The sequence below is a fragment of the Tursiops truncatus genome, chromosome 2 (genome assembly GCF_011762595.2).
Source record: "Tursiops truncatus isolate mTurTru1 chromosome 2, mTurTru1.mat.Y, whole genome shotgun sequence".
Lineage (NCBI taxonomy): Eukaryota > Metazoa > Chordata > Mammalia > Artiodactyla > Delphinidae > Tursiops > Tursiops truncatus.
The window spans coordinates 116,200,082-116,214,734 of NC_047035.1; the positions used below are offsets into that span (position 1 = coordinate 116,200,082).

The window sequence follows — 14,653 nt, forward strand, 5'->3', positions numbered from 1 at the left end:
TCATTGAGTATCCAGGCCATTTCAAATAAGACGAAATATTGGAATATTAATTGCTAAACAGGTCTAAATTTACCTACTTTTCTCTTCTTGTGAGAGAGAAACTAAAGCTGTTTGGTGCTGCCTTGAGATGTTCTCTACCAATCTACAGAATGCTAATGTAAAAGATAGTTCATGGTTCCTTAAGGAAAGTAGGATGTTTGTTTTCAGAAAAGAAGGTATGAAGAATGGAAATATATTTCGTTAAAGGAAAAAGGGTGATTTTTGTCCTAGAGCTGGTTATTTTTGAATGGAAAGAATAAGGGACAGGATAATATGGCTACAGAAAGCTGCAGAAGGTTTGTGGGAAAGGAACATTGAGAAAAGAATTTTGTACATGGTCAGGATTTTCTAAAGTTATGTTAAATTTAATTAGGTAAATGGATTTTCTTAAGAGTAGGCTTATGCAAGACTGGATTTTGTTTCTCTCTCTCATAAGAGAACAAAGCTTTCCTGGAATGCTGCTTTTGATAACAGATTGTGTGAGTTTCTGTGCCTTTAAGTGATCTGTTTTTATTTATTTTTAAAATAATTTTTTAAAAATTTATTTTTATTTTTGGCTGCCTTGGGTCTTTGTTGCTGCATGCGGGTTTTTCTCTAGTTGTGGTGAGCGGGGCCTACTCTTCATTGCAGTTGGCAGGCTTCTTATTGGGTGGCTTCTCTTGTTGCAGAGCACGGGATCTAGGTGCACGGGCTTCAGTAGTTGTGGCACTTGGGCTCAGTAGTTGTGGCTCGCAGGCTCTAGAGTGCAGGCTCAGTAGTTGTGATGCATGGGCTTAGTTGCTCCACGGCATGTGGGATCTTCCCGGACCAGGGCTCGAACCTGTGTCCCCTGCACTGTCAGGCAGATTCTTAACCACTGCGCCACCAGGGAAGTCCCTGTTTTTACTTTTGAAATCTTTTTTTCACCTTAGCTCAAGGAATAATTGTTTCACAGCGACCTACAATTCTATCCAACAAGGTGTTTTAAAACTTCTCAAAAGTTTTGACAGACTTCCCAAATGTGAAATTCTAATTAAAGTTCTTTTGACCTCCAGCTAACTTTTGGATGCTTCAAACAGCCCCTGGAGCACCCCAAAGAGAGATCCTAAACTAATTGGGTTCATTTGGTATGTTAAATTACATGGGAAACACTGTCCAAACTTGCTGCTGCCTGTGTCAGATAGAATCATCAGGCTCTCCTCAATTTTATCATAGCCACCAAACAGATAGGGGAAAGGGTTTGGGGCTCTTCTGCTGTCTAGTCTCTCACCTTACTCTATGTCCAAAAAATCCCCTGTGGGAATACTCCAACCTCTAAGTCCTCAGGTCCTGACCCCCATGGCATCTTCCGTTGTGCCCAACTCCAATTCTTCCAGGAGTTCCTTTTTGCACCTCTAGGACTCCCTTCACTCCAGGTCTTGGCAGCCCATACCTTTTTACAAACTACCTATTGGGCTGGCCAACTCCAAGCAGTCCACATACTAGTCTTTATAGATGCTCAATTTGGAGGAATATACCCTAACATAGGGAACCTTGTTATAGGACATAAGCTTATAGACAACAGATCCCCCTCAAGGGAGAGCCCCGGCAATGCACTGGAACTGGTTCAAATGTCCCTTATTGGGGACCCCTTGCTTGAGGGACTGGTTAGGTGATGGGAGAGTAGAGGACACTCAAAATCCCATTAGGCAAGAGGGATTTCAGAGGACACTCCGACCCCCTTCTGACAAAAGCTTCCTGGTAAAATGTCTCTGGGATGTTGGACTTCATTTCTAAAAGTGCTCTTGGTTGAAGCTTACTCAACGTGGGACGATCCTCTTCTAAGCCAGAAGAAACATCTCTGGAGTGTATCCTTAAAAATTGGGAAATTTTCGATTGGTTCAAGATGGCGGAGTAGAAAGACGTGCTCTCACTCCCTCTTGCGAGAGCACCAGAATCACAACTAACTGCTGAGTGGTCATTGACAGGAAGACACTGGAACTCACCAAGGAGGATACCCCACATCCAGAGACAAAGGAGAGCCAAAATGAGACGGTAGGAGGGGCGCAATCACAATAGAATCAAATCCCATAACTGCTGGGTGGGTGAGTCACAAACTGGAGAACACTTATACCACAGAAGTCCACCCACTGGAATGAAGGTTCGGAGCCCCACGTCAGGCTTCCCAACCTGGGGGTCCGGCAATGGGAGGAGGAATTCCTAGAGAATCAGACGATGAAGGCCAGTGGGATTTGATTGCAGGACTTTGACAGGACTGGTGGAAACAGAGACTCCACTCTTGGAGGGCACACACAAAGTAGTGTGCGCGTCGGGACCCAGGGGAAGGAGCAGTGACCCCATAGGACTGAACAAGACCTACCTGCTGGTGTTGGAGGGTCTCCTGCAGAGGTGGGGGGTGGCTGTGTCTCACCGTGGGGACAAGGACACTGGCAGCAGAAGTTCTGGGAAGTACTCCTTGGCGTGAGCCCTCCCAGAGTCCGCCATTAGCCCCAGCAAAGAGCCCAGGTAGGCTACAGTGTTGGGTCACCTCAGGCCAAACAACCAACAGAGAAGGAACCCAGCTCCACCCATCAGGAGACAAATGGAGTAAAGTTTTACTCAGCTCTGCCCACCAGAGAAACAGCCAGCTCTACCCACCACCAGTCTCTCCCATCAAGAAACTTGCACAAGCCTCTTGTATAGCTTCATCCACCAGAGGGCAGACAGCATAAGCAAGAAGAATTACAGTCCTGCAGCCTGTGGAACAAAAACACATCACAGAAAGATAGACAAGATGAAAGGGCAGCGGGCTACGTACCAGATGAAGGAACAAGATAAAACCCCAGAAAAACAACTAAATGAATTGGAGATAGGCAACCTTCCAGAAAAAGAATTCAGAATAATGATAGTGGAGATGATCCAGGACCTCGGAAAAAGAATGGAGGCAAAGATCAAAAATATGCAAGAAATGTTTAACAAAGACCTAGAAGAATTAAAGAACAAACAAACAGAGATGAACAATACAATAACTGAAGTGAAAAATACACTAGAAGGAATCAATAGCAGAATAACTGAGGCAGAAGAACGGATAAGTGACCTGGAAGACAGAATGGTGGAATTCACTGCCACGGAACACAATAAAGAAAAAAGAATGAAAAGAAATGAAGACAGCCTAAGAGACCTCTGGGACAACATTAAACGTAACAACATTCACATTATAGGGGTCCCAGAAGAGGAAGACAGAGAGAAAGGACTCTAGAAAATATTTGAAGAGATTACAGTCAAAAACTTCCTTAACATGGGAAAGGAAATATCCACCCACGTCCAGGAAGTGCAGACAGTCCCATACAGGACAAACCCAAGGAGAAACATGCTGAGACACATAGTAATCAAATCAAATCAAACCCAAGGAGAAACATGCTGAGACACATAGTAAGCAAATTGACTAAAAAATTAAAGAGAAGGGAAACTCACTGAAAGCAGCAAGGGAAAAATGACAAATAACATACCAGGGAACTCCCATAAGGTTAACAGATGATTTCTCAGCAGAAACTCTGCAAGCCAGAAGGGAGTGGCATGACATATTTAAAGTGATGAAAGGGAAGAACCTAAAACCAAGATTATTCTGCTCAGCAAGGATCTTATTCAGATTCGATGGAGAAATCAAAAACTTTACAGACAAGCAAAAGCTAAGAGAATTCAGCACCACCAAACCAGCTCTACAACAAATGCTAAAGGAACTTCTCTAAGTGGGAAACACAAAAGAAGAAAAAGACCTACAAAAACAAACCCAAAACAATTAAGAAAATGGTAATAGGAACATATATATTGATAATTACCTTAAACGTGAATGGATTAAATGCTCTACCCAAAAGACACAGGCTTGCTGAATGCATACAAAAACAAGACCCACATATATGCGGTCTACAAGAGACCCACTTCAGATCTAGGGACACATACAGACTGAAAGTGAGGGGATGGGAAAAGATATTCCATGCAAATGGAAATCAAAAGAAAGCTGGAGTAGCAATACTCATATCAGATAAAATAGATTTTAAAATAAAGAATGTTACAAGAGACAGGAAGGACACTACATAATGATCAAGGGATCAATCCAAGGAGAAGATATAACAATTATGAATATATATGCACCCAACATAGGAGCACCTCAATACATAAGGCAGCTGCTAACAGCTCTAAAAGAGGAAATAAACAGTAACACAATAATAGTGGGGGACTTTAACACCTCACTTATGCCAATGGACAGATCATCCAGATGGAAAATTAATAAGGAAACACAAGCTTTAAATGTCACAATAGACCAGATAGATTTAATTGATATTTATAGGACATTCCATCCAAAAACAGCAGATTACACTTTCTTCTCAAGTGTGCATGGAACATTCTCCAGGATAGATCACATCTTGGGTCACAAATCAAGCCTCAGTAAATTTAAGAAAATTGAAATCATATCAAGCATCTTTTCTGACCACAATGCTATGAGACTAGATATCAATTACAGGGAAAAAAACGTAAAAAACACAAACACATAGAGGCTAAGCAATACGTTACTAAATAACCAAGAGATCACTGAAGAAACCAAAGAGGAAATCAAAAAATACCTAGAGACAAATGACAATGAAAACACGACAATCCAAAACCTATGGGATGCAGCAAAAGCAGTTCTAAGAGGGAAGTTTATAGCAATACTATCCTACCTCAAAAAACAACAAATATCTCAAATAAACAATCTAACCTTACACCTAAAGGAACTAGAGAAAGAAGAACAAACAAAACCCAAAGTTAGTAGAAGGAAGGAAATCATAAAGATCAGAGCAGAAATAAATGAAATAGAGACAAAGAAAACAATAGCAAAGATCAATAAAACTAAAAGCTGGTTCTTTGAGAAGATAAACAAAATTGATAAACCATTAGCCAGACTCATCAAGAAAAAGAGGGAGAGGACTCAAATCAATAAAATTAGAAATGAAAAAGGAGAAGTTACAAAAGACACCGCTTCATCTCTACAAGCAACTCTATGCCAATAAAATGGACAACCTGGAAGAAATGGACAAATTCTCAGAAAGGTATAACCTTCCAAGACTGAACCAGGAAGAAATAGAAAATATGAACAGACCAATCACAAGCACTGAAATTGAAACTGTGATTAAAAATCTTCCAACAAACAAAAGTCCAGAACCAGATGGCTTCACAGGTGAATTCTATCAAACATTTACAGAAGAGCTAACACCCATCCTTCTCAAATTCTTTCAAAAAATTGCAGAGGAAGGAAAATTCCCAAAGTCATTCTATGAGGCCACCATCACCCTGATACCAAAATCAGACAAAGATACTATAAAAAAAGAAAACAACAGATTAATATCACTGATAAATATAATGCAAAAATCCTCAACAAAATACTAGCAAACAGAATCCAACAACATATTAAAAGGATCATACACCATGATCAAGTGGGATTTATCCCAGGGATGCAAGGATTCTTCAATATACGCAAATCAATCAATGTGATATACCATATTAACAAACTGAAGAATAAAACCCATATGATCATCTCAATAGATGCAGAAAAAGCTTTTGACAAAATTCAACACCATTTATGATAAAAACTCTCCAGAAAGTGGGCATAGAGGGAACCTACCTCAACATAATAAAGGGTGTATACGACAAGCCCACAGCAAACACCATTCTCAATGGTGAAAAACTGAAAGCATTTCCTCTAAGATCAGCAACAAGACAAGGTTGCCCACTCTCACCACTATTATTCAACATAGTTTTGGAAGTCCTAGCCACAGCAATCAGAGAAGAAAAAGAAATAAAAGGAATACAAATTGGAGAAGAAGAAGTAAAACTGTCACTGTTTGCAGATGACATGATACTATACAGAGAGAATCCTAAAGATGCCACCAGAAAACTACTACAGCTAATGAATAAAACTGGTAAAGTTGCAGGATACAAAATTAATGGACAGAAATCTCTTGCATTCCTGTACACTAATGATGAAACATCTGAAAGAGAAATTAAAGAAACACTCCCATTTACCATTGCAACAAAAAGAAGAAACTACCTAGGAATAAACCTACCTAGGGACAAAAGACCTGTATGCAGAAAACTATAAGACACTGATGAAAGAAATTAAAGATGATACAAACAGATGGAGAGATATACCATGTTCTTGGATTGGAAGAATCAACATTGTGAAAATGACTACACTACCCAAAGCAATCTACAGATTCAATGCAATCCCTATCAAATTACCAATGGCATTTTTTACAGAGCTAGAACAAAAAATCTTAAAATTTGTATAGAGACAAAAAAGACCCCGAATAGCCAAAGCAGTCATGAGGGAAAAAAACGGAGCTGGAGGAATCAGGCTCCCTGACTTCAGACTATACTACAAAGCTACAGTAATCAAGACAATATGGTACTGGCACAAAAGCAGAAATATAGATCAATAGAACAGGATAGAAAGTCCAGAGGTAAACCCACACACCTATGGTGAACTGATCTATGACAAAGGAGGCAAGGATATACAATGGAAGAAAGACAGTCTCTTCCATAAGTGGTGCTAGGAAAACTGGACAGCTACATGTAAAAGAATGAAATTAGAACACTCCCTAACACCATACACAAAAATAAACTCAAAATGGATTAGAGACCTAAATGTAAGACTGGACACTATAAAACTCTTAGAGGAAAACATAGGAAGAACACACTTTGACATAAATCACAGCAAGATCTTTTTTCATCCATCTCCTAGAGTAATGGAAATAAAAACAAAAATAAACAAATAGGACCTAATGAAACTCAAAAGCTTTTGCACAGCAAAGGAAACTACAAACGAGACAAAAAGACAACCCTCAGAATGGGAGAAAATATTTGCAAACGAATCAACGGACAAAGGATTAATCTCCAAAATATATAAACAGCTCATGCAGCTCAATATTAAAAAAAACAAACACCCCAATCCAAAAATGCGCAGAAGACCTAAATAGACATTTCTCCAAAGAAGACATACAGATGGCCAAGAAGCATATGAAAAGCTGCTCAACATCACTAATTATTAGAGAAATGCAAATTAAAACTACAATGAGGTATCACCTCACACCAGGTAGCATGGGCATCATCAGAAAATCTACGAACAACAAACACTGGAGAGGATGTGGAGAAAAGGGAACCCTCTTGCACTGTTGGTGGGAATGTAAATTGATAGAGCCACTATGGAGAACAGTATGGAGGTTCCTTAAAAAACTAAAAATAGAATTGCCATATGACTCAGCAATCCCACTACTGGGCACATACCCAGAGAAAACCATAATTCAAAAAGACACATGCAGGGCTTCCCTGGTGGCGCAGTGGTTAAGAATCCGCCTGCCAATGCAGGGGACATGGGTTTGAGCCCTGGCCCGGGAAGATCCCACATGCTGCGGAGCAACTAAGCCTGTGCGCCACAACTACTGAACCTGAGCTCTAGAGCCCGCGAGCCACAACTACTGAGCCTACATGCCACAACTACTGAAGCCTGTGCGCCTAGAGCCCGTGCTCCGCAACAAGAGAAGCCATGGCAATGAGAAGCCCGCACACTGCAATGAAGAGTAGCCCCTGCTCACTGCAACTAGAGAAAGCCCATGCACAGCAACGAAGACCCAACACAGCCAAAAATAAATAAATAAATAAATTTATTTTAAAAAAGAAAAAAAAAGACACATGCACCCCAATGTTTACTGCAGCACTATTTACAATAGCCAGGACATGGAAGCAACCTAAATGCCCATCGACAGATGAATGGATAAATAAGATGTGGTACATATATACAATGGAATATTACTCAGCCATAAAAAGGAACGAAATTGGGTCATTTGTAGAGACGTGGATTGATCTAGAGACTGTCATACAGAGTGAAGTAAGTCAGAAAGAGAAAAACAAATATCATATATTAACACATATATGTGGAACCTAGAAAAATGGTACAGATGAACCAGTTTGCAGGGCAGAAATTGAGACACAGATGTAGAGGACTAACATATGGACACCATGGGGGAAAGTGGTGGGGAGGGGGTGTGGTGGGATGAACTGGGAGATTGGGATTGACATGTATACACTAATATGTATAAAATGGATAACTAATAAGGACCTGCTGTACAAAAAAATAAATTTTATTTAATTTTTTAAAAATACACCAAAAAAAAATTGGAAATTTTTCAAAATTGATGGGATGAAAAGGGAAAACCAAACTCTACTGTAACATTACCTGGCCCTTATATAAGCTGGGGAATGGAGAAAAATGGCCTGAAAATGGGTCTCTAAATTATAATACCATCTTGCAATTGGATCTTTACTGTCACAAGATGGGAAGATGCACTGGGGTTCCCTGCGTTCAAGCGTTCATGATCCTTTACCCAGCTCTATGCAGCTCCTGTAATCAAAAGCCTGGGGAATCAGAAAACACTCCTGATGTTTTAGATGACCCCATTCTAACCTTCCCCAACTCTCAGGGGGGAAATCAAGCCCCACCTACTTCCCCGGAGCCACCTACTTCTCTGGGTCCCTCTGACCAATCCCAAACTCTGCCTCGCTATGTCCCTTTATATCTTCCATTGCCCCAGGAGGGAGAGACTAGTCCCTCCAGGGTAACCTGTAGTGGAACTTCCTGTCACTCCGAATCAGGTTCAACGTTAGCCCCTACCTCTGCCCCACAAGGCCTTTACCCCCTTCAGGACAGAGGGATTACTAGAGTGCATGTCCCCTTCTCAGTGGGAGACAGGAATCTGTAAGGAGATGTTTGGCAGGTTCTCAGAGAACCCTGACAATTTTAGGGATGAATTTATCAGGTTGGGGTTGACATTCTCTCTCACCTGGCAGGACATCATGGTTATTCTGGCCCACTGTCACACCCCAGATGAAAAGGAGCGTATACTGAGGAAGGCCAAGGAACATGGAGATGGCCTACTGGCAACCAATCTACACCATATTTATCAGGCAGGTGAGAACACAATCCCAGAACACAATCCCCAGTGGGACGATGAAGATCATCTAGGCCGGGGTAGGATGAGACATTACATCACTTGCCTATCAGAAGGAATGAAAAGGTGTAGGGTGAAGCCTGTAAATTATGATAAGGTCTGAGAAGTTACACAGGAAAAAGATGAAAACCTGGCAGTCTTCCTGAGCTGGGTGACAGACGCATTCCGGAAGAACACCAATACAGACCCTGAGTCCTCAGAAGGAAGGACACCCTTGGCCATGCGTTTTATCACCCAGGCTAGTCCTGATATCCAGAGAAAATTACAAAAGCTTGAGGCTGGGCCCCAAACCCCGTTGTCAACCTTCGTAGAGGAGGCCTTCAAGGTCCATAACAACCGAGACTTAATGGAGGAGGCCAATAACGGTAAGAGGCTAATAAAGAAAATGCAGCTTTAGGCTGCTCTGATCCACGCACCACCTTGAGGGGACCCTGGAGGGCCGAGAAGGCTGGACAGACCACCAAGAAGCTGCCTGGGCCCGAACAAGTGTGCCTTATTTCGGAAGGGGGGCACTGGGAGGGGGAATGTCCTGAGCGCCCTCTAGTGGGATGCCCGAGGGGCAACTCTGACTGGCCCCAGTTCCTTGTGAATCTCTCTGATGAGATTCCCACACACAGACTGAGCACCTGCCCGGCTCCAGATCGCACTCGATCGATCCTCATTACTCCAGCGGAGCCTCAGGTGACCCTTGATGTGGCAGGTAGAAGAACTAAATTTCTTGTAGACACTGGAGCCGCCTGCTCTGTTCTGACTTGGCCAGCTGTCCCCCTCTCCAACCGAGTGTACTGGGATGGGAGATGATGGACAGCCAAAAGTAAGGCGATTTACATCTCCCCTTGCCTGCAGAATCGGGTCCATTAATATTACTTACTCCTTTTTGTGTATGCCAGGATGCCCTGTCCCTCTCCTCGGGAGAGATGTGCTAAATAAGTTAGGAGCTAGTATATTCTTAGGACAGGGTGAAATCCAACGAGGTAGAGAATTCAAACAGAGAATGCCATCTATTAGTAGCCCCAGATGACCCACCTGCTGGTCATTATAATTCTCCTCAAAACATCCCCCAAGGTGTTAGAGAATGAGTAGATCCTGAAGTTTGGAATACATCGGTGCCAGAAAGGGCAAAACGCGTTCCCCCAATAAAAAAAAAGTTTAAGACCTGGGGAAAAATACTCCTGGAAAAGGCAATATCCTTTAAAGCCTGAAGCCCTGAGGGGAACCCAACTGCTGCTCAGCAAATTTCTAAAACACGGACACATTAGGCCCTACCAATCCCCTTGCATTACCCCCATCCTCCCCATTCAGAAGCCTAACGGGGAATATCTGTTTGTGCAAGACTTACCAGCTTACGAGCAGTGAATGAGGCAGCCATCCCTATTCACCCACTGGTGCCAAACCCATACACCCTCGCCCATGTGCCGGGGAGCGCTCAGTATTTCTGTTTTGGACCTCGCAGATGCGTTTTTCTGTATTCCCCTACATCCTTTTTGCCTTTGAGTTGGATGGATGCTGACACCCTGGAGGCTACCCAGTATACCTGGACAGTGCTTCCTCAGGGTTTTCAGGACAGCCCCCATCTTTTGGGAAACATGTTAACAAGACAACTGAGGAAACTGGGCCTTGAGAAGGGAACTCTGCTACAATATGTTGATGTGATTTATTGATAAATAGTGAGACCAAACAAGATTCAGATAAAATACTGTTAGGGTCCCAAATTTTCTGGCAAAAAGGGGATATAAAGTCTCTTCAACCAGGGCTCAGATCTCACAGCAACAGATTCAATATTTAGGATTTCTTTTGAGCCCAGGGGCATGAGCCCTGGCCATAGATCGAAAAACAGCAATTAGTGCATTACCATCTCCAACCACAGAGGCAACTCCGAGGCTTTCTCAGGATGGCTGAGTTCTGTTGTACCTGGATTCCAAATTATGGCCTTATAGCCAAACCTCTATATGAGGCTCTGAAGGGAGAAGAAAGGGAACCCCTTCAATGGAATAAGGACTACCAACAGGCCTTTGAGACTCAAAAGCCTGAGTTGAGCAGAGCACCAGCATTGGGGCTTCCAAATCTGGACAAGCCCTTCACCCTATACGTTCACAAGAGGTCAGGGACAGCACTAGGAGTTCTGACCCAAAAGCTGGGACTGGATCAAAGACCAGTGGCTTACTTTTCAAAACAACTGGATTCAGTGGCCCTGGGATGACCAAGCTGCCTGTGGGCAGTAGCAGCCACAGCCCTGTGGGTTAATGAGGCTTCCAAACTCATCCTGGGACAACACTTAGATGTGTTAACCCCTCATGAGGTACGATCTGTGCTGGAAGCCAAGGGACATCATTGGTTGGCTGGCGGAAGGTTAACAAGATACCAGGCCCTCCTAATGGGTACCCCTGACATTCCCTTAAAGGTATGCCAAACCCTGAAGAACCCAGCAACTCTGTTTCCAGCAGTCGAGAGTGGAGACTCAGTGCATCTGTGTATTGAGACCACAGAACAAACTTACTCCAGCATGTCTGATCTTCTAGATGAGCCTCTTGACAGCCCTGAGGTCGAATGGTTTACTGATGGGAGCAGTTTTGTAGAAATGGGAACCTGAAAGGCAGGGTATGCCATAGTTAATCTAGATGAAGTTATGGAAGCCAAGGCCCTGCCACCCCAGGCGTCAGCCCAGAAGGCTGAACTAATTGCATTAATGAGAGCTTTGCAATTAGGGAAGGATAAGAAATTAAATATTTTTACTGACTCTAATTATGGATTCCATGTGCTACAGGCTCACACTGCCATTTGGAAAGAAAGAGGAACGTTAACCACTAGAAATTCCCCCATAAAACATAAAGATTTGATTCTGGCTCTTTCAGAAGCAGTGCAGCTCCCGACCCAGGTAGCAGTAGCCCACTGTAGGGTCCATCAGAGGGGTGGATTTTCTGTGAGCCAAGGGAAGAGCAAAGCTGATCAAATTGCAAAACAGGCAGCTTGATTTCAGGAACCTGAACAAATTATGGCCCCCTGAACTCCCTAGCCTTCCCCAGTATTCCCCACAGGAACAAGAAAATGCTGAGAAATGGAACTATGAGAAAGGAAGCACTGGCTGGTATAAAAAGGAGGATAAGGTTCTAATCCCTGAGGCCCAACAGTGGAAACTCACTAAGAGCTTACATGATGCCACCCACTATGGGAGGATGCGCTATGGGACTTGATGCGAAAGGCTTTTTCAGGGACGGGGCTTAAAAGAACACTAACACTTGCCTGTGATCTGTGTGGCTGTAATAACCCACAGACCCACCCAATCCCCCCTTCGTTACTCAGGCCAATTCAATGCCGAGGGACATACCCGGGGGAAGGCTGGCAGTTAGATTTCACCCAATGTCCCCACGATGAGGATATAAATATCTTCTGGTGTTTGTTGATACTTTCACAGGATGGGCTGAAGCCTTCCCCACCCGATCTGAAAAGACTATGGCAGTCTGTATGTCCCTTTTAAAAGAAATAATTCCTTGGTTTGGACTTCCAAAGTCCCTGCAGAGTGATAACAGCCCCTTTATAACCATAATCACACAGGGGTTCACAGTGGCCCTACGGATAGATTACAAGCTACACATCTCTTGGCACCCCCAGTGCCAAGGAAAGGTAGAGAAAGGGAAGGTAGAGAAAATGAACCATACTTTAAAGAAAACCTTAGCAAAGCTCTGCCAAGACACTCATGAACCCTGGACCAGCTGGCTTCCTACTGCACCCCTCAGGGTCCGTGTAGCCCCCAGGAGTGGTCTGAGGCTTAAGCCATTTGAAACGACCTATGGGAGGCCTTTTCTTACTACTGACATTGTACTGGGTGAGGAAGTAAACCAGGCCTGAGATATACTATTAACCTAGGACAAGTTCAGAAGGCAATCCAGGACTGTGCCCACAAAGTACGGCCAGCTCCCACTAAAAATACAGAGGAAGGAGCAGTTCCTTCACAAATAAACCCCAGGGACCAAGTGCGTAAAACCTGGAAAGTTGGATCCCTGAAGACCAACTATTGCCAAAATGGAAGGTCCCCTATAAAGTAATTTTAGCCACTCCCACTGCTGTCAAACTCAAAGGATATCTAGTTGGGTACATTTGTCCACTAAAGGTTTTACCTCCAGAAGCCCCGCAGGTCACAACAGAAGAACAATACACTGTGAGCCAGTGGAAGATCTGAGATATCTATTCAAAAGTCAGGCACCACTGACAGATAGTCTGTGTGATAACTAATACTTTCTGCTGCACCTGGGTCAATGCGACAGGACAAGTAGAAGTTAATATTAAGGAAATATATGCCCGAGCAAAGTGGCTTCACAATTTTGGCAGGGGTGATACCACCTCAGCTGTCTGGTCAATAGTTAAGGAAGCCTTCCCAAAGTTAACCTGGTTCCTTCCCTTTCTAGGCCCTTTAATGGCTATTGTTGTTCTTCCCCTTTTTAGCCCTTGTTTGTTTAACCTTCTGGTTAAGGTTGTGTCTTCTAGGCTCCAACAGTCTGAAGTAAGGCTCATGACGGCTCAAGGCATTCAACCCATTCCAGCGGAGAGTGGCCCAGGTCCCTACAAGTCCTTGAAACAATCAGCGAGGGACTTCTACACCTCTAGGGTAGGCTAGGGTCTGCAGCCCATCCAGGAGGAAGAGTTTCAGAAGAAGAGACCTTCAGCCCCTTACCCCTTAAGAAAAAAGGTGTAGAGTCCCTTGGGGGAAATGAGACAGGCTGGGACCCGGGACCCTTTGCTGCAGTGCCACAGTGCTGCAGTGCTTGCACCTGGTCAAACATCACCTTGAGCAACAAAATACAAAGAAACTATAAGGGACTAAAAATAACTGTGTGCATGCGCAGTTGGGGCAAATTCTGGACAAGATACAAAGAGACCAAAAAGCCCAAGTGGCCCTTCTAAAGAGCCCGGGGCAAAGGCAGGGTACTGCGCATGCCCCCAGCACACAGCACCACCTAAGGGCCGGGCACACCATCTAAGCCACCCCACCGGCCAGAACCCTGGACATACCCCTACCCTCACCCCATATAAGGAATCAGCTCACACCACCTTGAGGGAGGGAGCTAGCAAGGGAAACTGTTACTTGTTCTTGCTCCCCTCTGCTACAGCAGGGGCCCCAATAAAGCCTTACTTGAATTTCTTGTCTGTCCTCTAATCAATTTCTATTGATTAAGGAGGCCAAGAACCCTGGTCTGTAACATATGTATAACTGAGTCACTTTGCTGTACATAAGAAATTAACACAACATTTTAAATCAACTATGCTTCAATAAAATTTTTTAAAAAAAGAATTACCCCTAGGCACTCAGTGGACATTGGAGAATCTTGTAATAGCATGGAAGATCCAGATCATGGATATGAGTCTGACTGCAATTTAGCGATGACGTACTCGTCATTCCCCTCCCTTTTGCCCTCATGTGGAAAAAGGAGCTGGGATTGCAGCAAGCAGCATGAAGCAGAAGGGAGAGAAGGTGGGGGAAAGGGACAACTTATCTCTCCGTACTTATGCAGACCTATATGGAAGATACAGAGACTTGTACTCATGTTATTCATGCAGCTGCTGCCTCTGGGCCCTCCCAGCTCATGCATGGTCTCTTCTGCTGCCCTTGACTTCCATGT

The 14,653-nt window shown here is 43.6% G+C and overlaps 1 protein-coding gene across 2 annotated transcripts in view; it reads right to left on the reverse strand.

The window, feature by feature from the left end:
• LOC109552561 (taste receptor cell protein 1-like) overlaps positions 1-14,653 on the reverse strand; it is a 70,123-nt gene that overhangs the window by 25,493 nt on the left and 29,977 nt on the right. Inside the window, exon 1 of one of the 2 annotated variants that reach the window (XM_073801266.1) lies at positions 2,378-11,501. The exons of the other annotated variant lie outside the window; for it this stretch is intronic. The gene's annotated coding sequence lies outside the window, so the exon portion shown is untranslated. Of the gene's footprint in view, positions 1-2,377; positions 11,502-14,653 lie in introns of those variants that run through there. 2 annotated transcript variants of the gene reach the window in all.